General features: G+C 34.2%; 1 protein-coding gene across 9 annotated transcripts in view; it reads right to left on the bottom strand.

Moving 5' to 3' along the window:
* LOC143038551 (calcium/calmodulin-dependent protein kinase type II alpha chain-like) overlaps positions 1-23,778 on the bottom strand; it is a 267,801-nt gene that overhangs the window by 110,437 nt on the left and 133,586 nt on the right. The gene's annotated exons all lie outside the window — the stretch shown is intronic.

Genomic DNA, 23,778 nt, shown 5'->3' on the forward strand with positions numbered 1-23,778 from the left:
CCAACTGAGAGTAAAAATAAAATAAAAGCACAGGTGGGAAGCACTCCTTTTCACTTAGTCTTTTGAAAAAAAAAAAAAAGTAAATAAATAAGAAAAAGGAAACTAGAAATTTCCACAGACACACACATACAATCAAGGAACAGTTTTCCATATAGATACATAATTTCCAGGAATAGCCTCCATGATAGTTTAGCCCAAGGTAGGTGGAGTAAAAGAAACAGGATTCCATGAGCTTAACTTATCTCCTATATACTACAATTAGGTTTACACCCCCATGCACACACATACATACACAGGTATGATAAACTGGAGAGTAAGAGACAGGACCCATGAGCATTGCTCCTTTCCTGTATACTACAATTAGGTAAACACACACACACACAATGTATACAGGTGATCACATAAATACAATTTCTCAAAAAATATATACAGAAAGGGTTGAAGGCAGCAAAGGAGTTCATTTTAAACTAAGCCTCTTGCTGATTAGGCTGTAAGTATGTCAGCCCTCAAGACTACTTCTACAAAAGCAACTACACTGTTTCAAAGCCTTTTTATGAAATAATTTAAGACATCAGTTGAAGTAGCATTAGTAACAAATGCAACATTAGCAACAACACCATTCTAAAAGTGCTGCTTAAATCTTTACCATACTTAATGCATCCTGAGACTGGAGTTTTAGTGTGATAGTCATACTATACCCTTGCTTTTTATCATCTTAAACTAAACACTGATTTGCCACAAGTGTATTCAGCACATGACACTAACCAATCTGATATGAAAATAACATTTTATCTGGCATATATAAAGATAGGTATTCTATTACCATTACCAGGAAGAGTTTTGTGAGCTTTAGCTCATCAGCTGATTGTAATATATACTATTCTATGTATATATCATATACAGTAGGTTTGATGCATATGGTATTTTATCCCAAACTCAGTCTAAATATAGCACTATGATAAAAAATAAAAAATAAATCACTGCTATGATTAAGATTTTCCATAAGAAAATTCATTATTTCATTTAATCAACTATCAGTTCAGACTTAAACAAGTATATCTTTTATTGAATGCAAACCCACAACCAACATTGACTGAGGTGTAACCAATAATACAAAATGAGTATTCCTGTCATAAACAGCTACATGACATTGGTTAGGAAGGAATCTGAAACAGCCTGCCACTTGGTTATTCTATTTAACAAAGTGGTAAGGTTCTTTGTAAACCGGCACATGGAGCCCTGAGATATGACATGTATACTTTGTAATCTTCACATATTTAATGAATACCAGCATACACTACATATTTAATTAAAAAGCATTATTACCTATTGGCAATCTATGTGCTATGAGTTGGTCAAACCCCTTATATGGGGGGAGGGCTTGTGGTGAGATATACCGTATATATATTTTACCTAGTTGTATTTTACGGGATGAGAGCTATGCTCATAGTGACCCGTTTTCGTATCTGCATCCATTTTATTTTTAAAATCTTGTATAGCTTTGGCACTCACTGTTTCTCTGTTTAGTTTGTTCCAGACATCAATTGTATGTGGGAAGCTATTTTTTTTCAAATCTCTTCTGTAACTGTCCTTCTTTAGCTTCTTTTCATGTCCTCTTGTTTCTCTTCTGTCCCATTTTAATAAGTCATCTCTATCAAGAATTTCCATCCCTTTCATAATTCGGTAAATGGTCAACAAATCACTTCTGTTCCAGTGTTGATAGATATAATTTCTCCAATCTTTGTTCGTTTGTCAAATTTGATAGTGTAGGTGCCATTTTTGTCACTACTCTTTGAATTCTTTATATATATATATATATATATATATATATATATATATTTTTTTTTTTTTTTTTTTTTTTTTTTTTTTTTTTTTTTTTTTTTTTTTTTTTTTTTTTTTTTTTTTTTTTTTTTTTTTTTTTTTTGCTAGGTACCCATAGTGTTGCAGCATACTCCATTTTAGGTCTTATTAGTGCAACCACTATTTTCTTTACCATTTCTTCATCCATGTAGTCAAAGGCCACTTTCATTGATCTTAACTTAAAAGTCTCTCTAATTAATTCATTGACATGTTTATAAAGTGTCAAGTCACTTGAGGCCACTTTCATTGATCTTAACTTAAAAGTCTGTCTAACTAATTTATTGACATGTTTATTAGGTGTCAAGTCACTTGAGATAATCACTCCCAGGTCCCTTTCTGAATCAACTTTTTTGACTTTCTTGTTACCAATTTTATAATGACCCGATATTCTGTTTTTGCTTTTCCCAAATTCCATTATGCTACATTTCTTAATGTTAAAGTTCATTTCATACCTCTGACTCCATTTCCATATCTTGTCCAGGTCTTCTTGTGGTGATCTGCAATCTTCTTCTGTGCTTACTCTCTTGAGTAATTTGGCATCATCAGCAAAGAAGTTCATGTAACACTTTACTCCCTCATCCATATCATTTATATATATGGCAAACATAAAAGGAGCCAAAACAGAGCCTTACGGGATGCCACTTATCACATCTTCCCATTTCAAATTTTTGTCTCTAAGTACCACTCATTTTTCTCCCACTTAAGAAATCCATCATCCATTCCAGTAGCTTACCTTGTATTCCAGCCATCTCTTTCTTGTATTATCTAAGTTAATCTCGAGTAAAAGCTTATTAAGTTTGTGGTACACGATCTTCCACTTCTAAAGCCAAATTGTTTAGGGTTTAATATTTTATTCTCTTCCAAGTGTTTGATCCATTTGTTTCTAATAATTTTTCGCATATTTTTGCTACTGTGCTTGTAAGGGATACCGGTCTGAAGTTTGTAGGATCTTCTTTGTTTCCTCCTTTATATATTGGTATTATGTTTGCATCTTTCCAATCTTGCAGTACCTTTCCTTCTTTGGGTGAAAAGTCTATTATCTTGTATAATTTGTCCGTCAGTTTGTCTATACACTCAGTATCCAATTTGCAATTCCATCCAGTCCATTGATTTCCTAACATGTAGGTTTTTTATTTGGTCTCTTATTTCTTTCTGTGTTACCTTTATTTCTTTCATTTTAGGGGGTCTTTCTTGTCCATCTTTCCAAATTTGTGAGGTCTCAATTGTAAAAACAGACTGCAATGTCTGATCATAACTTCTGCATTTCTGTGTAATCTATATATATTATTTATCTCCTTCACACAGTTTTACAATTTTGTGTTTCTCTTTTATTTTATCATTTACATATCTGTAAAAGAGTTTAGGTTGATCCTTATATTTGTCTATAATATCTTTTTCATAGTTTCTTTTTTCTTTCCTGCATATATTCACATATTCATTCTTAAGTTTTATATATGTTTGCCATGTGGATTTTTTTTTTTTTCGTCTCTTTTCCAGCTAATTTGTTGACTTTCAGAAATGAAAAGGTCATGTATAAACAATAACTAGCTAAAAAAAATAAGAACAAAAGTAGAAAACTCTTCAGAATCAGGTAAAGATTAAGGTACTGTATTTTACGGCATATATGATACTTTTTTTCAGAATTAGGTAAAGATTAAGGTACTGTATTTTATGGCATACACAATGCTTTTTTTCAGAAAATTTGGCTGGAAATTACCTTGTGTCTTATATGTGGAGTTGAGGCCACCTATAAACTAATTTGTCCCTGACAATGTCTACCATAAGCTATAATCTCACCCTGGAAAATCTCTTTTACCTGGCCTAATTATACAATATTAATGGTACAAAAATGTACTCAATATCATCATTAGTATTACAGCCCTTTTCACTAATACATACAAAATTTTGTATAAATGAGAAGGACTTTATTATTACTGTTACTGCAAAATAAAATTATTGTAACAAAATAATGTCAACATTCACCAGTACCAGCTGATCAATCATACCTAAATATGTCACAACACATTCCTATTAATAGCCAGCTTGAAATTACCTGTATAGAAGAAATAAACATTACTGAATAAAAATAATGGTAAAGCACAATCCTATGAAACATATTAAATTCACAAATATATCCACCATACAAAGTGGCCAAAGAAGAATGACTGATTGTTTACATATAGTAAATGATAATAATAATAGTATTCAACATTATTATTATCATCAAAGTCCTTCTCACTAACATGCACAAAAATTTGTATATATTAGTGAAATGGACTTTATTACTACTGTTACTGCAAGAAAAACTTGCAACAAAATATTGGCAATATTCATCGGTATCAACTGAGTTTAATTACTATTATCATGTAGAGTATTTTTGCCATTTTTGAAGTGCTTTTGTAAGACTTTGTAATGTATTGCTAACTTGCTTTGAAGATTACATGTTTAAATGCACTGATTTTTCTCCTACATATGCCCTGCTGAAATAGGGTGCATCTTATATGCCATAAAATATGGTAAGTGAAACCTAGCTTGTAAACCAAAAGGAGTTACTCTTTCAATTAAAGTGAATAGCCATCACAGGCAAAGAAAACTACATGGACAACAAAGTAACCAACTGCAATTCCAAAGTTAAGCTAAAAGCACTATTCAAATCACCATAAAAGGAATTTCATTAAGGGTAGCTTCTTTCAAGATACATATAGTATAGTTATGCCATTTTTCCCTATACAAACACAAGTTACTGCTTCAAGAATAAAATACTATACCTTAAAGAACACTACAACTTAGCTACTGCAAAGCCTAATGGAATATAGCTTTACTACCTCCACAAATCACAGCTGTACAAAAAATGTACACACATACCTATGTGCATGTTTGCTTCTTTGAATCTGTGAATATATGTACATGTGAAATAGTTCATACACACACACACACACAAGGACCATAATTACTTTATCCGTCTTGGTTTTGGAAGATGAGACCCCATGAATGTAGCTTATTTCTTGTATAGGTAAACAAACACACACACACACACACTAGAGCAAAGAAGAGAGAGAGGAGATTTGATAGCTATTTACAGAATCATGAAAGGCATAGAAATTACTGATAGAGAGAATCTGATAAAATGGGATGACAGAAATACAAGAGGACATGGAAAGAAAATAAAAAAAGACAGCTATAGAAGAGATTTGAAAAAGAACAGCTTTCCTCACAGCTAAAATGAGAAATGAAGACGGGACCCCACGAGCATAGCTCCCCTTCCCGTAAAATACAACTAGGTAAATACACACACACACGTGCGCACGCGACAGTCGAAGTGACAGTGAAGATTGGAACTCCAGGAAAAACTTCAATTTTTGTGGATCTCAATAATGAGGGAATACCTAGGTTGTATTAGTAGGGAAGGGGGAAAGCTCATGGTGTAGTGGGAAGGTGAAGAAAAAGGAGGAGAAGGATTACTGAGGAAAATGGAAGGAAATGAGGAAGGGGACAAATGGGCAACGGAAGTCAGAAGGATGTCAACAAAAGGTGCACAGACGATAAAGGTGAAGTCAAAGAGTAAAAATGTAAAAATTAGAAATAAATAAGAGCAGTGCAATGAAAGGTGAAGATAATTATTTCCATGGATTTAATGAGGGAGAAGATGACCTCCCCCAATTAGCAAGTCTAGAGGAAAAACTAGCAAAAATGAATGAACAGTGGGAGGTTAGGTTCAGTCAACTTGCACTGATTACACAGAGTTGATAAATTGGAAGAACTAAATGAGAACCAAAACCTAAATAAAGAAATAGAAGAATTAAAAAGACAGTTAAAAGAAGTAAAGGATGAGAATGAGGAATTAAAGAAGAATAATAAAGAGTCCATAAAAAAGAGGTAAGTGGTTTGGAAAGAGGTTCAGAAAAATAAAATTGAATTTAGAGATATAGTGAAACAACAGATGAAGGAACACATTAAGGACACAGTTATTAAAATGATGAGAGAGAAGAACATAATAAGAGACTTCGCAGATAAAAAGAAATGTATAATTATGTTAGGAATGGAAGAGAAACATAATCCAAATAGGATTACAAAAGTGAGGAGAAAAGAGTGAACAGGGTACTAAGAATATTTCAAGAAAGTGAACAGGAAATAGGGGGAAAAATTGAACATATAGAATTGGGAAATACAATGTAGACAAGACCAGACCAATTAAGGTTCAATTCAGGTCACAAACAACAGCAGAGAATGTCTTATCAAAAACAGGAAAACTAGCAGAAAGTCATCAGTACAAACAGGTATGGATAAAAAGAGAGATGAATAAAGAGGAAAGAGAGGAAGAGAAAAGAAGAATAGAAGCTAGGGAAAAAACAAGAACAGAATAGAGTCAGACAAAGAGAAATTCTATTGGAGAGTAGTGGATATGAAAGTGAGGAAATGGTTCATACGAGAGAAAAACAGAAGGGAAACAGAAAATAGGATAGAGGTAGCAGAAAATTAAAAGTGTCCTTCACAAATATAGATGGATTAATAACAGGCTTCAATGAACTGAATGATTACCTGATGGAAAAGGAACCTGACATAATGGGAATTGTGGAGACAAAATTGAAAGGGCCATTACCACCCAACATTGTAAGACATTGTGCATATAATTATTGAATTAGAAACAGAGAAGTAAAACAAGGTGGTGGAGTTATGTTCCTGACTAAGAAGGATATAAATGTGAGGAATGTTACATATGGAAAGAATAGAGTGGAGATGATTATGATGGAAATAGAGGACAGGGATGGGAAGAGCAGGAAGTTTGTAGTAAATTATGTGTCTCCTAAAATGGCTTCGTGGGAAGGGAGAGAACACAAGAATATGTTAGAAGATACAAAGATAATACTAAATAAGATAATGGAAGATGGAGGAAGAATAATTATAATGGGTGACTTTAATTGTAAAGAAATTGTTGGGAAGAAATGACAGTGAAGGGTGGAGAAGTTCTATGGGGAAATGTACTACTTGATATGATTATAGAACATACAATGACACAATGGATACAAGAGAATACTAGGCATAGAAATGAGGAAGAGCCATCGAGACTAGACCTAATAACCACATCAGAACCTGAAATAGTGGACAAGATTGAATATAAGACACCAATAAGTAAAAGTGACCACATATTAGTAAAACTGGAATGAAGAAAAATACATGAGAAAAAACAAACAATATAGAAAGGGAAGAATGATGTATGGAAAAACAAATTTTGATAAAATGAGATTTTTTTCAAAAAGCAGACTGGGAAAAGATATACAAGGAAGAAACAACTGTAGAAGAGAAATGGAAAATTTGGACAACAATTTATAAGGAAGGAGTGGAAAAGTATGTTCCATGACAAAAACAAGAAAAAGGATATGAAAAATATTGATACAAGAAAAGATGTAGAGTTAAAAGATAAAGGGGATAAAGCTTGGGTAAAATGGAGGAAAAAAAAAAAAAAAGGAAAATTTATACTGATTATAGAAATAAATATGTAAAAGTGCACAGAGAAGAAAAAAGAAAACACGAAAAGGATGTCATAGAAAAATGTAAAGATCAACCAAAACTATTTTATAGATTTGTAAACAAACTGAAAAACAAACAAGAATTATTGAAACTATGACAAGGAGGAATAGAATACACAGAGGAAATAGAAATGACAGAAATTATGAACAAGCAGTTTACGAGGGAGAACATACAACTGAGAGATGACGAGTGGGAGGGGAAAGTCCCCCTTATGAAAGAAATAGAAGTAACAAAGAATGAAATAATGAATCACTTGAATAATCTTGATGTCAGAAAATCGCATGGTCCAAAGAAATTATTGAAAAAATATTAGTTACATTGATTAGACCAAAATTGGAATATGCAGCGACACTATGTACACCCAGTACTAAAAAGAATATAAGGAACTTAGAAAGAATACAGAGAGCAATGACAAAGTTGGCACCAGCTCTTTCCAAATTAACATACGAACAAAGATTTTCCAAATTGGAACTACCAACACTGGAGCAGAGAAGAGAAGGAGGTGATCTACTATCTATAGAATCATGAAAGGAATGGAAATCCTTGATAGGAATAATTTACTAAAAATGACAATGGAAAAACAAGAGGTCATGAAAAGAAACTCAAAAAGGATAACTATAGAAGAGATCTGAAAAAAATAGCTTCCCACACAGTGTGCTGGATATCTGGAATAACTTAGATAAAGAAACAGTGTGTGCAAATACTATTCAAGATTTTAAGAAAAAACTTTATGCTGAAAGATATAAGGATGGGTCACCACGAGCATAGCTCCCTTCCAGTATAATACAACTAGGTAAATACCTGGATGAAGAAATGATGAAAATACTAGTCACTTTGATATGACCAAGATTGGAGTATGCAGCAACGACGTGGTCACCAAGTACAAAAAAAAATGTGTAACAAAACTTGAAAGAATACAAAGAGCAATTACAAAATTGGCATCAATGGTCTCAGAACTATCATAGGAGAGACTGGCAAAACTTGAGCTACAGACATTAGAGCAAAGAAGAGAGAGGAGACTTGATAATGATAGAATCATGAAAAGCATAGAAATTATTGATAGAGATGATCTAATAAAATGGGATAGTAGAAATACAAGAGGACATGGAAAGAAAATAAAAAAAGACAATTATAGAAGAGACCTGAAAAAGAACAGCCTTCCTCACAGGATAATAGACGTTTGGAACAAGTTAGATGAAAATGTGGTGTGTGCAAGAATGATACACAAATTTAAAAACAGGCTAGATAAAATGAGATATGAAGATGGGACATCGTGAGCATAGCTCCCCTTCCCGTAAAATACAACTAAGTAAATAAACACACATGGATCAAAATTGTGGGCAAAACATACAGACTGTTGGCAAACAAATATATTTTCACTACATAGACGATGAGATGATAAAAAATAATCATAGAATGTCAGATCCACTCTAGCTTAGAATATGCAGCAGTGGTATTGTCTCCTCACAAAATAAAGGATATAAACCATCAAGAGATTACAATTACAAAGAGCATTGACCAAACTGGTTTTTAACCTTGAAGATAAAACATACAAAGAGAGATAATAGAGCACTGGACCTGCCATCTATGAAAGAAAGAACAAAAGGAGGTGATATGATGTTAGTGTTCAGATATTTTGAGGGGGTAGAAAAAACTACCAAAGAGGACCTCTTGGTTTGGGAGGGGAGGCCATCAGAAGGTCATGCGAACAAACTGGAGATGACCACATGTCTGAAGGATGTCAAGAAACATGTTTTTTTAAATAAATGTCTCAACTCCTGGATTAGCTTAAAACATTATATCACCTAAGCTTTCTGGTGTCAGTCTTGTCAGACCACCTAGCAGGTACCTATCATCAGTCCCTAGAGAAATGACTTGGAGAAGGAAGAAAACTTGAGATATGAGCAGAGAAGTACAGAGTTTGGTAGAAGTTGAAAGGAAAGTGTAGATGTATGGGTAGAAGGTTATGCAAGTATCAAAAGGGAAGCCTACATTCTTCTTTTTTTCAGTGGAAGGGTTTAGCTGTTTAACTTCATTGTTGGATGTTTCTTTGATTTACAGTTGGCTAGAGGGAGTGCTATTACTAGAAATTTCTGAGAACGAGGCTTCATTCAATTACTTCTAAGCCATTGTTCTGTAGTTACTATGCTTGGTTGTTATATTTAGGTCATCTGTGTTGGCAAGTGCTCTGGTGTTCTTCTGGATCTAGTATTAGGAGATCTCTCAAAAAAGTTTGAAAGCATAGCGAAAGTATTCCTCCTTGGGGGACCCCATTACACAGTCTTTTAATACTGAAAATTTTGTTGTTTTTGGGTTATTCTGCATGGTCTACCAGCTGAGAAATTCGTTAGCCATATGTTGTTATTGTTGTCTCTGATTTTTTTATGCCAAGAATATGTCTAACAACTTTACACCTATACTTCCCCTCTTCTGCTCCAAGGACTTGCTTCCTTAGCTTTGAAAGAAATAAGGCTTTTCATTCACACTTTTGCTCATAAAACTGTTTTGAATTATTCCAGCATTATTCCTTCCTCTCCTGCGCCCTCTGATTACCGGTAGCTTATGCCTTTGAGGTGAATATCTTTACAGGGTATTTTTCAGTGCTTACTCTAACTTTGATATTAAGAGGATGCATTTTAGGGTAGAACCTAGATTTTTACACCCCTAAAGTTCCTAGGATGTGGCCACCCTACACTACATTTGTGTTTAACCTTAGCCACCTCAGAAAACAGTGGGTCATCATAAATGGAGTAAAATCTAGGTGGAGCAATGTTACTAGTGGGGTCCCCCAGGGCTCGGTTTTGGGTCCCTTGTTGTTCATTATGTACATAAACTACTTAGACGACAGGATAAATAGTGATGTTAGTAAGTTTGCAGAAGACACTAAGATAGGACGCCTAATTAGGTCAGGAGACGACACAGAGATTCTGCAGGATGATTTTAACAAATTGTTCACATGGTCAGTGAAATGGCAAATGAACTTCAATATCTCTCAAGTGTAATGTGTTAAATGTAAGGCTACACAACCCCAAAAATAGATGCAGCCTAGATAACACGCTTTTAGAGTAAACTGAGTGCGAGCCTTGGGAGTTCTAGTGAGTCCAGACCTTAAAACCAGGAAACAGTGCATTAGCACCAGGAATAAAGCTAACAGAGCATTAGGTTTCATTGCTAGGACTGTAACGAATAGAAGTGCAGAGATAATTATTAAACTCTAGCGATAGTTAGACCCATCCTTGACTATGCGGTACAGTTTTGGTCTCCGTCCTACAGAATGGACATCAATTCACTAGAATCAGTACAGAGAAGAATGACTAAAATGATACATGGACTCAGAAATTTGCCTTACGAAAAGAGGCTTAGGCACCTTAACTTACACTCTCTGGAAAGACACAGAGTGCGGGGTTATCTAATAGAAGTGTTCAAGTGGATCAAAGGCTTTCACAAGGGTGATGCAAACAAGTTCATCATATTAAAACAACAGGGCAGGACTCGCAGTAATGGTTATAAACTGGACAAATTTAGATTTAAAAAGGAAATAGGCAAGAATTGGTTTACTAATAGGGTGGTCGACGAATGGAATAAACTTAGTAACCTTGTAGTAAGCACTGAAACTATCAGTTGTTTTAAGAAACAATTAGACAACTTTATGGATGGGGATGGCAGATGGTGTTGGATACAGAGCTGCCTAGTGTAGGCCTTATGGTCTCTTGCAGTCTCCTTCATTCTTATGGTCTTACGGTATGTTGAAATTTATGGTGGCTCTACTGTTTAGTAAAATTATGTTACACTAAATATACTATATAAGGCACATGTTTTGTAAAGAAAATCCTTGTTTAACATTCTGATCTGCATTTTGTCATAAAGCCAGCAATAAATTGAGGGCAAACATTTACTGTTGCAAGGTGATTCATTATAAACATGTTTGAACTTGGTGCGTCCTGCCCACTCTTGTTTTTTTTCCACCAACATTTTATTTTAGTCTTCATCAACCTGCATCATGAGCTACAAACTCCCTTTAAATGGCCAAGTTGCTTTAAGTACCAAGAAGAATAGGAAAAGTATTACTCAAGGCTCAAAAATTTAAATCTTACAGCACTCAAAGGAAGGCGTGATAATGGTGACATTGGTGCAAAGTGATGTAATCATGGAAGGCTGAGAAGCCTTTGATATTTATGTACAGTACATTGCTAGTCTATAACACATAAGAGGAAATTTTCCCATTACTATACCAATCTTGCCAGAACTGTCTGATTTTGTGCAATATTTTTTTACTGAGGAATGATATCAGTTGCAATTAAAGATAAAATCTTGTTTAAAAACGCAAATTTACCATAAATATTACTAGTCAACTGATAAAATGAACGAAGATACTTGAGGAAGCATACACAAGGTGCAGAACATAGTTATCTTCTGGGAACTAAAATATTATATATAAAATTCTCTAACCTGGAAGTTAATCTATGCCCAAGCAACTAAGTCGACTGCTAACTGCCGTCTGTACTTATTTTTTCAGAGAACCAGGCCAACTTGTAGCTAGTGGTTAAGTTGGTACGTTTCCTTGATGGACTTATCGTCATCATACCTGTGACAGTGGTGTCGATCAAATAATTTTGACTGTTTTCCCCGCATTCAAACTGGGCTCATGAAATTACGAAGCCATTGCCCTCCCGACTAAGCTATCGAACCTATAAAATTCTCTAATCTGGAAGTTAATCTACTCCCGAGGAACTAAGTTGACTGCTAACTGCTGTCTGTACTTATTTTTACAGAAAACCAGGCCAACTTGTAGCTAGTGGTTAAGCTGGTATGTTTCCTTGATGGACTTATCATCATCATACCTGTGACAGTGATGTCAATCAAATAATTTTGACTGTTTTCCCCGGATTCAAACTGGGCTCATGAAATTACGAAGCCATTGCCCTCCCAACTGAGCTATCGAGTCTATAAAATTCTCTAATCTGGAAGTTAATCTACTCCCGAGGAACTAAGTTGACTGCTAACTGCTGTCCGTACTTATTTTTACAGAGAACCAAGCCAACTTGTAGCTAGTGGTTAAGCTGGTACGTTTCCTTGATGGACTTATCGTCGTTGTCATACCTGAATAGAATCACCAGTGATGGTGATGTCGATCAAATAATTCTGACTGTCGTTCCCAGATTCAAACCAGGCTCATGAAATCACAAAGCCATTGCCCTCCCAACTCAGCTATTAAGCCTATATATATATATATATATATATATATATATATATATGTATATATATATATATCTATATACATATTTGTTATATGTATGTACAGAAAAACACGGACAAGTTCTGGAGAATAAAGATTTTGACCAAAATATGAAAAATCCTTTAGAAATGTGGCAACACCAGATGCTTTTGGTGCTTCAGTTATTGTAGTCTATCCCACATGCTCATATATGCACTTAGGACTATATTACCAAATGTTCTTTTAAATAATAACGATATTATATTAAACATACAACCATGCCCTAAATCTTGGTACAGTATTATGCGTTTATTTGCAGTCATACTTATTACTGACAATTCTTGACAACTCCAATGATATTTATTGTTTTTAGTTAATATTGGCATAAGTACCTGATTTGTGCCATAGGTTATTATTTCTGTTATTTTTAAAGCAATTGGCCATATCCATATTGAGATAATCCAGATGTGATATACTACCAACAACTTGACATCAGCCTCAAGATGCCATGAACTGCCTTGTAGCTTGTGTTGTCAGTCAAGTTAGTATATCCGGGGTATATCAGAAATCTTAATTACGTGATATGGACATGGCCACATACTTTCAAATTTGCAGATATGATAAAAATGGAACAATACTAAAAAAAAAAAAAGTGAACATGATGGGAGTTAATCGTAGTAACAGAACTGCCTCAAAGCTCTGGTTTTTTCAATAAGATTAAAATATAATTCTATAAGACAATATCTTTAGTTCTAGTCCTACTCCTAGTACTCATCATTCAAAATAGGTCCATCCTCAGACTTTTGCTAGTTTGTCTTCCACAACAGGTTGTGCTAATTACTGTCCGGTACTATCCAGAGCTCTCCAAACACTGTTTAGTACAGGGGTTCTCATTAGGGGTGAAATTCACCCCCAGGGGGGAATTTTGGGTTTTCTGGGGGTGATTTGTGACCACAGTCAGTTTATGCGGTGAGGAAAGCAATTATAGGTTTTGGCCTATCTGGCCTGTCACCTGGGCTGGAATTATACTAATATGGGAAAAACATATACTAATTTGGAAAAAATAAAAGGGTTTTTAGTAATATTTGCATATTATTTAGAATGCACTTTTTGAAACAGGCAATCTTGGAAAGGAGGGGGGAATGACATTCAGACAAATGGTGAAAGGGGTGAATGGGCCAAGTAAGGCTGAGAACCCTTGGTTTAGTACCATCAGGACACCATCCAGTGATGTCAGGACATCGTATATTACCATCTAGATAGGGTCAAACTAAAGACTGACAAGAACCAACAAGTAGCATATTTGAACAGACAAGTAACTCAAAATAACCGACAAGCAGCATATAAATTACAAAAATGCTTGTTTTTTGTGGCAAAAATTATTTCTGCTACATCATATATGTAGCAATAAGTAAAGAAACACATGTAAATTTTTCTTTATTGATAGGCCTGTCCTGAACTGCCAATGCTTATCAGTCAACAGAGTAACATATTTGGACTGACAAGTAACTCAAAATAACCAACAAGCGACATCATAATTTTCACCACAAACACAAGTATTATGTTAATCTAATTGTGCCAATATTAACTAAAAATGATTAATATCATTGGGATTGACGATAGTCATCTGTAATTAGTACGACCCTTTATTCATATACATAACGTTGAACACATGGAACCTATGGACAAACAGCTTTAACAGACCAGTTGTACCCCCCTTTAGTCTGTTGTTTCTGGGTTCATCTATGTTTATATGTATATGTATATATACACACACACATATATATATATATATATATATATATATATATACACACACACACACATATTTAAAAGTAATGCTGCTATGTCTGAATACTGCAGTGGTATAAGCTTTAACACAGCTGAGGTTCATCTTATTTTATTCCAGCACCATGCACCTATATTACAGCAATAATGGTATGTTAAATGATAAAATGATAAATGCTCTTAAACCTAACTTGATAGTACCAGTAACATTGTTTTGCTTAGTATGGAGGACAATTTTATTACACGAGATACTGGCATAGTAGATATAACAAAACTATCAAGTAAGATTCTTATTCTAATTTGTTTTGAAAAGGAAATCCAACTAAGGCTTATAAATTTTTTCAATGAAATATTTTATTTATTAGCTAGGAATCTTAAGTCTTCAATTCATCATAAGAATGAACAAAGTCAAACCATTGTGTCAATGATCAGTTTATTTTCTCCCATGAATACAACATGGCATTTGGCTGAAACTATAAAGTTTTGTTGAATGTATTGTTTGTAATGTACTATATATATATGTATATATATATACATATATATATATATATATATATATATCAATCAAGTGGTGTTAATGATGATAAGTAGTATCAATAAAGGTGATTTGATTATTTTGATCAATATACACTCAAACCTCGTTTTTCCGGATTAATTGGTGCAGCTACCTGTCCAGATAATGAAAAAATCCGGATATTGAAAATGTTTTGGTAAATTTTTAGTTTCGACCATGGGCGCAATATAGCAATAGAAAATTATCAATTTTGTAAATTATAATATATCAACGTAATATGCAAATAATTCCGACTGTCGTCCCCAGATTCAAACCAGGCTCGTGAAATCACCAAAAAAAAAAAAAAAAAGGTGCTAAAACAGATTTCGTAAGTAACGAAAGTCGTGTCGGACGAATGGTACGCCATGTTTGTTATGATAGATGCTGACCTCGAAGAAGTGAGAGAATGATAAATTCGTCTAACCTAACCTGTGTTTAATAAATCATTACCTGCAAATTAAATGTCATCCGGCTCGTCCTCGTTGTCGTCGTCGTGAGAGACGTTGATGGGCTTTTCAACCACTCTCTCAGCTTGCGGGGTATACAAATTTCTTGCAGCTTGAAGAAATGCATGTATCTCCGCTCCATAACATTCCTTCAAGAAAATGTACCTGGCGAGGTACTGTCGGAAGTACCGAGGCCGTCAATTGACAGACGGCAAGATGACGTCCTGATCCTATGCTACCGACTTCGTTCATTAGCATATTTGCGTCCACACAAAACTTACAGTAATTCATTAACTTTACCTTGGATTTTCTGATATCCGACACTGTTTGTTTGGCCACTCCAAATTCGTCACACACAATTCTTATACTTGCTCCTTCCTCAAGTTTCTTGATTAAGTTCAATTTTTGCCGCACTGTTAGAGCAACTCGTTTTCGTTTCCCGATTTTATTAGGCATGATGACACAGGTGTATTCGTAGTACTGTATAGTAGTGTACTGTAAATAGGTGTTGTATGGGCTTCACCCCACAACTAGCGTCGTTTATATACCCCGCCGCGTGCCATCTGGTGTTTACATTTCAAACTACTGTAACTCGATATCATTCGCCTCGGGTACGTGGCGGTTTTTCGTTTTTTCGGGCAGCTAAATATCATTTTTGAAAATAATATTTAGCTGCCCAGCTGCTTGAAAACGTCCGGATAAACCGAAATCCGGATATGTGAAGGCCGGATAAACGAGGTTTGAGTGTATATGGAAGTACTTCTCATACACCACTTAATGTCATGGATTTCAGGAATATGACCACAACATTAAACGAGGACTTGTTTTACTATGTGTTTGCCTTACTACAAATACACACACTTGAAATAATGTATGTGTACCAGTTATCAAATTGGTTTTAATCACGCCAACTTGAATTTGATTGCTAAAGCTACTAGTGAGTTTGACTTGTCCTGGAAATCTATCCATCTGGGGTAGTTAAGTGACTCACGACCTGAGCTTCTCACCTCACCTTGTACATGCAAACATAGTACCAATATATAAAGGAGGAAATAGGGAAGATCCTACAAACTTCAGACCGGTATCCCTTACAAGCACAGTAGCAAAAATATGCAAAGAAGTCATCAGAAACAAATGGACCAAATACTTGGAAGAAAATAAAATAGTAAATCCTAAACAATTTGGCTTTAGAAGTGGAAGATTGTGCACCACAAACCTAATCTGCTTTTACTCAAGATTAATTGAGATAACACAAGAAAGAGATGGCTGGGCAGACTGTGCCCTTTTGGATTTGCAGAAGGCATTCAACAAAGTACCACATAAAAATTAATAAGGAAAATTGAAATAATAGGAGGAATACAAGGTAAGCTGCTGGAATGGATGAAGGATTTCTTAAGTGGGAGAAAAATGAGAGTTGTACTTAGAGACAAAATTCGAACTGGGAAGATGTAAAAAGTGGCATCCTACAAGGCTCTGTATTGGCTCCTTTAATGTTTGCCATATATATAAATGATATGGATGAGGGAGTGAATTGTTACATGAACTTCTTTGTTGATGATGCCAAATTACTGCAAATTACTGCAAGAAGACCTAAACAAAATATGAGAATGGAGTCAGAGATGTGAGATGAACTTCAACATTAAAAAATGGGGCATGATGGAAATTGGAAAAAGCAAAAACAGAGTATCGAGTCAATATAAAATTGGAAACAAAGAAATAAAAAAAAAGTCAATTCAGAAAGGGACCTGGGAGTAATCATCTCAAGTGACTTGACACCTGATAAACGTGTAAATAAATTATTTGGAGAGGCTTATAACATATTAAGATCAATGAAAGTGGCCTTCAACTACATATATGAGATGGTGAAAAAAAAATAGTTGCACTGATAAGACCTAAACTAGAATATGCTGCAACTCTGTGGGCACCTAGCAAAAAGAAGAACAAGAAAATTAGAAAAAATCCAAAGAGCAGTGACAAAAATGGCACCTACAGTGACCAGTATTTTCTTCACCATTTCATCGTCCAGGTATGTAAATGCCACTTTGATTGTTCTTATTAGATTATAAGTTTCTCCAAAAATTTTGTTTATGTTTCTCAGGGGACATATTATTCATAATAATGACTCCCAGGTCCTTCTCATTTTCTACTTTTTTAATTTCTTCCTCTCCCAATTTATATGATCCCACTATTTTTTTTTTTTTTTTTCAAATTCCATTATACTGTACTACACTTCTTAATATTGAATTTCATCTTTCACTTCCTACTCCATTCCCATATTTTATTGAGATCACTCTGTAGCGACACACAATCTTCTACAGTGTTCACTTTTTTCAACAGTTTTGCACCATCCGCAAAGAAGCTCATATAGCTTTCAATTCCTTTATCCATATCATTAATATATATAGCAAACATTACTGGGGCCAGAACTGTTCCTTGTGGAACTCCACCAATCACTTCATCCCAATTAGGTGTGTTTGTCTCATATCACTACTAATTTTTCTTTCATGCAAGAAGTTTTCCATCCACTTCAACAGTTTGCCCTGTATTTCTCCTGCAGTTTCTAATTTCTTTAGCAATTTCTTATGTGGCACCTTATCAAAAGCTTTTTTTGAGGTCTAGAAATGCACAATCAGCCCATCCATCTCTTTCTTGTATTACATCTATTAGCCTTGAATAGAAACACATTAACTTTGTGACGCATGATCATCCTTGTATAAATCCAAATTGCCTTGGATTTAGTATGTTGTTTTCCAAATACCTTACCCATCAAATTTTGATAATTCTTTCACAAATTTTAGCTATCATACTTGTAAGAGAGACCAGTCTATAGTTAGTAGGGACTTTATATTGGTACTGTATTTGCTCTTTTCCAATCTTCTGGAACTTTTCCTACTTTCAATGAACTGCTTCTTAGACTGTATTTTTTCTGTTAGTTCATTTCTGCATTATCTCAAAATCCAGTTTGCCATTTCATCTGGTCTATGTGATTTTTTGACATCGAGATTACTCAAATGATTCATTATTTCATTCCTTGTTACTTCTATCTCTTTAATAGGGGGGGACTTTCTCCTCCAGCTCGATATCTCTAGGTTGTATGTTCTCCCTCGTAAACACCGATTTAAAATGCTTGTTCATAATTTCTGCCATTTCTATTTCCTCTGTGTATTCAACTCCTTGTTGCAGTTTATCTAATTCTTGTTTGTTTTTTCAGTTTGTTTACAAATCTATGAAATAGGTTTGGTTGATCTTTACATTGTTCTTTGACATCTTTTTTGTATTTTCTCTTTTCTGCTCTGCACACTTGTACATATTGATTTCTATAACTAGTATGTATTTTCCATTTTTCAGGTCTTTTGTCTTTTTTCCATTTTATCCAAGCTTTATCCCTTTTGTCTTTTAACTCACTACATCTTTTTTTGTACCAACACTTTACATATCCTTTTTCTTATTTTTGTCTTGGGACATACTTTTCCACTTTATAATTTTTTGTCAAAATATTCCATTTCTCTCCTACTGTTGTTTCCTCATGTATATTTCCCAGTCGGCTTTTTGAAAGAATTCTCTTATTTTATCAAAATTTGTTTTTTTTATACATCAATCTTCCCTTTCTATATTGTTTTTTTTTCCCATGTATTTTTCCTCATTTGGTTCCAGTTCAAACAATATGTGGTCACTTTTACTTAGTGGTGTCTTATTTTCAATCTTGTCCACTATTTCAGGTTCTGATGTGATTATTAGGTCCAGTCTCAATGGTTCTTTCTCATTTCTATACCTAGTATTCTCTTGTATCCAATGCGTCAATGTATGTTTTATAATCATATCAAGTAGTACATTTCCCCATAGGTCGTCTCCACCCTTCACTGTCATCTCTTCCCAGCAGATTTCTTTACAATTAAAGTCACCCATTATAACTATTCTTCCTCCATCTTCCATTATCTTATTTAGTGTTATCCTTGTGTCTTCTAACATATTTTTGTGTTCTCTCTCTTCCCATGAAGCCGTTTAAGGAGGCACATAATTTACTACAAACTTCCTGCTCTTCCCATCCCTGTCCTCCACTTCCATCATAATCATCTCTATTCTTTCCATATGTGACATTCCTCACATTTATATCCTTCTTAGTCAGGAACATAACTCCACCCCCTTGTTTTACCTCTCTGTTTCTAATCCAATAATTATATGCACCATGTCCTACACTTTTGGGTGGTAGTGGACCTTTCAATTTTGTCTCTACAATTCCCATTATGTCCGGTTCTTTTTCCTTCAGGTAATCATTCAGTTTGTTCAAGCCTGTTATTAAGCCATCTATATTTGTGTAAGACACTTTTAATTTTCTGCTACTTCCATCGTGTTTTCTGTTTCCTTTCTGTTTTTCTCTGCTATGAACCATTTCCTCACTTTCATATCCACTACTCTCCAATAGAATTTCTCTCTTTCCGACTCTGTTCTTTTCTTGTTTTTTTTTTCTTAGCTTCTAGTCTTTTTGTTTTCTCATCCTCTTTTTATCCATACCTGTTTATATTGATCACTGTCTGCTAGTTTCCCTGTTTTTGCTAAGATATTCTCTGCTGTTGTTTGTGACCTGAATTTGATCTTAATTGGTCTGGCCTTATCTGTATTGTATTTCCCTATTCTATATATTTCTTCAATATCTTTCCCTGTTTCTTGTCCATCCTCTTGAACTACTTCTAATATCTTGTTTACCTTTTCCTCCTTTACTCTTGTGGTCCTATTTGGATTATGCTTCTCTTCCATCCCTAATATAATTATACATTTCTTTTTATCCACTAAGTCTCTTACTATATTCTCCTTCTCTCTCATCACTTTAATAACTGTGTCCTTCGATTGTTCTTTCATCTGTTGTGTCACTATATCTCTAAATACAATTTTGTTGTTCTCTTGGACTTTTCTCCAACCCTCTGCTTCTTTTGCTATGGACTCTTTATTCTTCTTTAATTCCTCATTCTCATCTTTTACTTCTTTTAACTGTCTTTTTAATTCTTCTATTCCTTTAATTAGGTTTTGATTCTCCTTTAGTTGTTCCAGTTTATCTACTCTTTGGGTAACTACTGTTAATTGGTTAAACCTAACCTCCCATGCTTCATTTTTTTTTTTTTTTTTTTTTTTTTAAGTTTCTCCTCTAGATTTACTAGTTGGGGGAGGTTGTCACCTCCTCCCTCATTAAATCCACAAAAGCAGTTATTTTCTCTTTCCATTGAGCTATTATCTATATTTCTGCTTTTGACACCTCTGCTTCCTTGTTCTCCCTCATCTATGTGTTCTGCACTCCTTTTGTTTACACAACTTCTGACATCCGGGGCCCGTTTGTCCTCTTCCTCATTTCCTTCCATTTTCTTTAGTAATCCCTCTCTTTCTCCTTTTTCTTCACCTTCCCACTACACCATGAGCTTACCCCTTCCCTACTAATACAACAAAGGTACTCCCTCATTGTTGAGATTGATGAAACTTGAATTTTTCCTGGAGTTCCAAACTTCGCTGTCACTTCGACTGACGTGTGTGTGGTTGGAGGGGTAATGTGTGGTCTCAACATTACCCATAGATCAGGCCATAAATGAGCTCTGAGCTCTCATCCAGGGGGGTAACAGCTGTTGGTCACAAATTGAACAGATGATCAAAGACTACAGTGAATCATACATTTAGTGTGTGTGTATGTATATATATATATATATATATATATATATATATACATATATATAAATATGATATATATAAGTCTATATATATATATAATATACATATATATATACATATGTATATATATATATATATATATATATATATATATATATATATATATATATATATATATATATATATACAGTATTCCCTCACTCATTTGCAGTTCACTGTTTGTGGCCCCGCATACTCGCAGATTTTGCTCTCAATTTTTTTTTTTTTTTTTTTCATAAATTTGGCAATTTTGTGAATTTCTTAGGTCATTTTTTTTTTTTTAGCAGAAAAACTCTCACATTCACCCTAGCTGGTAATTAATTTTGAAATAACAATGTCAGTTAATAAAAAATAAATAAAAAAAATAGAAAAGAGATGATACAGTATAACTGGTAAATAATTTTAAAATAACAATGTCAGTAAATATAAAATAAAAAATTAGGAAAGAGAGATGATACAGTATAACTGGTAAATAAATCTAAAATAACTGTCAGTAAATATACAATAAAAAATTAGAAAAGAGAGATGATGCAGTATACCTGGTAAATAATTTTAAAATAACAATGTCAGTTACGAGCTTTCGTTTCTCCTTCCTGCTGATTGGCTGCAGACGACATGACGTCACAAGCATCTTCATGCACGAGAGAGCTCTCTTTCTCAGTCGTGCATGGGTTTTCAAAGTGATTGTTTGAATTCAAGTTTTTGGTGTGTTATATGTTAAGCTGTGCCATACATCAGTGTCACCATAATCATCCTCATCATATGGTACAGCAAATTTCATCATCATTCATTATTGGTGAGTACAATAAAATTAGAATGTTTTTAATTTATCATTACAATGTACATATTATACTACATTATTACTGTTTTTAATTTATCATTACTACATTTTACTACATTATTACTGTATTAATGAGTAAAACTGTCTTTAGAATGTGTTTGGGAAGCATATTTTAGCGTATATAATATCATACATAGGTGTTTTAAAACTGCATCAATAATTTGTGGATTTTCAGGATTCGTGGGAGGGGAAGGAACATAACCCCCATGAATAGTGGGGAAATACTGTATATATATATATATATATATATATACATATATACAGTCAAACCTCGAAAGCCCGGACTAATTGGGGGGAAGGGCGGTCCAGTCATGCCAAAAGTCCGGTCATCGAAAATGTCGCCCTAACACCCGTAGATTTTCGTAGCGGTATACGTATAAGTAATGTATGATATGGCATTGAAACACATATGAATAATACTTTAACACTGTAATAATAACAATACTGAAATAATACTATAATACTAATAATTCTGTAATAATAACTGTAATACAGGCATGTAAATGTACTGTACATACAGTGTATTGTACTGTATCTTTTATTACGTACACTGTAAATATCGGAAGGTATGCACGCGGGACAGTGGTGGCGGCCAGGGTTGCCGCGTTTCCTACACTGCTGTGTAGAATGGGAGTGTTGCCATACCGGGGCATACATTTTTCTCGGGCATGTGCAGACTTTCATAGCAAGATATACTTGTCAAACTTTGACAAAATGTTGGTTCTAGTTTTTTTATTCTTGAATGTATATAAGGCCCCCATGCCCTAACGTATTCAGTAAGATATAAAAATTATTTTTTCTTATATTATTATCGCTAAAAGAAAGCTGAAACTATCTTTTGGGGTATAATATTTTATAACACAATTACCAATAAAAGTCATATTTTGATGTACCATTTATTATTTGATAACTTGTTCTATGATTTTTAAACAAAAGTTTGAGTTTTTGAATGTTTTTAACAGCCCGCTGATATGTAGAAAAAAATTCCTCATGTCCTTGTGTAGTTGCCACATGCCGCTATTTTACTATGTTTTGGTACAAATTCTACGAAACGGCAGCCCTGGTGCTAAAAGAAAGCTGAAACTTTAGCTTACATTTTTTTTCTACACCGTAAAAACGTATCTTTTGGGGTATAACATTTTATAAGTAACACAATTACCAATAAGTCATATTTTGATGTACCATTTATTATTTGATAACTAGTTCTATGATTTTTAAACAAAAGTTTGAGTTTTTGAATGTTTTTAACAGCCCGCCGATATGTAGAAAAAAATTCCTCATGTCCTTGTGCAGTTGCCACATGCCGCTATTTTACTACGTTTTGGTACAAAATTCTACGAAATGGCACCCTGGTGGCGGCTTGACTGGGTCGGGTTTGAGTATACGTGTACAGCCATCGCTGCCACCTACCAGGCAAATTGGGAACTATGCTTGGAAAGTACGCCCTTTGTTCATTTCGACCGGTCATGCGAGGGTCCGGGCTTTCGAGGTTCAACTGTATATATATATATTATATATATACATATATATATTATACATACATATATATATATATATATATATAAATATATATATACATATATATATATATATATATATATATATATATATATATATATATATATATATACATATACATAACCTAGTTTCTGTAACTTCTATTGCTTCACTTTTGCCCCCAAACCTTTCCTTTTACAGGCTCCTTTGGCATTTTGGCAGTGCTAAATGGTACTGTGTGAGGCAAAATTCCTGACTCTCCAAGGAACAACTATTTCTTCCTTGCTTAAGCTCCCATGGTGATTACATAATGTATCATGGAGGTGATCATATTAAGTATAGAGCCATATATTCTGCA

Source organism: Oratosquilla oratoria, chromosome 24, assembly GCF_046742065.1.
Source record: "Oratosquilla oratoria isolate Oo_2021 chromosome 24, ASM4674206v1, whole genome shotgun sequence".
NCBI lineage: Eukaryota > Metazoa > Arthropoda > Malacostraca > Stomatopoda > Squillidae > Oratosquilla > Oratosquilla oratoria.